The sequence below is a fragment of the Bison bison genome, unplaced genomic scaffold (genome assembly GCF_000754665.1).
Source record: "Bison bison bison isolate TAMUID 2011002044 unplaced genomic scaffold, Bison_UMD1.0 scf7180017864489, whole genome shotgun sequence".
NCBI lineage: Eukaryota > Metazoa > Chordata > Mammalia > Artiodactyla > Bovidae > Bison > Bison bison.
Window position 1 is genome coordinate 12,882,496 of NW_011495048.1, and position 866 is coordinate 12,883,361.

The following is an 866-nucleotide window of genomic DNA, read 5'->3' on the forward strand; positions in this document are numbered from 1 at the left end:
AATACACCACATTAACAAATTGAAAAATAAAAACCATATGATTATCTCAATAGATGCAGAGAAAGCCTTTGACAAAATTCAACATCCATTTATGATAAAAACTCTCCAGAAAGCAGGAATAGAAGGAACATACCTCAACATAATAAAAGCTATATATGACAAACCCACAGCAAACATTATCCTCAATGGTGAAAAATTGAAAGCATTTCCTCTAAAGTCAGGAACAAGACAAGGGTGCCCACTTTCACCATTACTATTCAACATAGTTTTGGAAGTTTTGGCCACAGCAATCAGAGCAGAAAAAGAAATAAAAGGAATCCAAATTGAAAAGAAGAAGTAAAACTCTCACTATTTGCAGATGACATGATCCTCTACATAGAAAACCCTAAAGATTCCACCAGAAAATTACTAGAAATAATCAATGACTATAGTAAAGTTGCAGGATATAAAATCAACACACAGAAATCCCTTGCATTCCTATACACTAATAATGAGAAAACAGAAAGAGAAATTAAGGAAACAATTCCATTCACCATTGCAACGGAAAGAATAAAATACTTAGGAATATATCTACCTAAAGAAACTAAAGACCTATATATAGAAAACTATAAAACACTGGTGAAAGAAATCAAAGAGGACACTAATAGATGGAGAAATATACCATGTTCATGGATTGGAAGAATCAATATAGTGAAAATGAGTATACTACCCAAAGCAATTTATAGATTCAACGCAATCCCTATCAAGCTACCAACAGTATTCTTCACAGAGCTAGAACAAATAATTTCACAATTTGTATGGAAATACAAAAAACCTCGAATAGCCAAAGCAATCTTGAGAAAGAAGAATGGAACTGGAGGAATCAA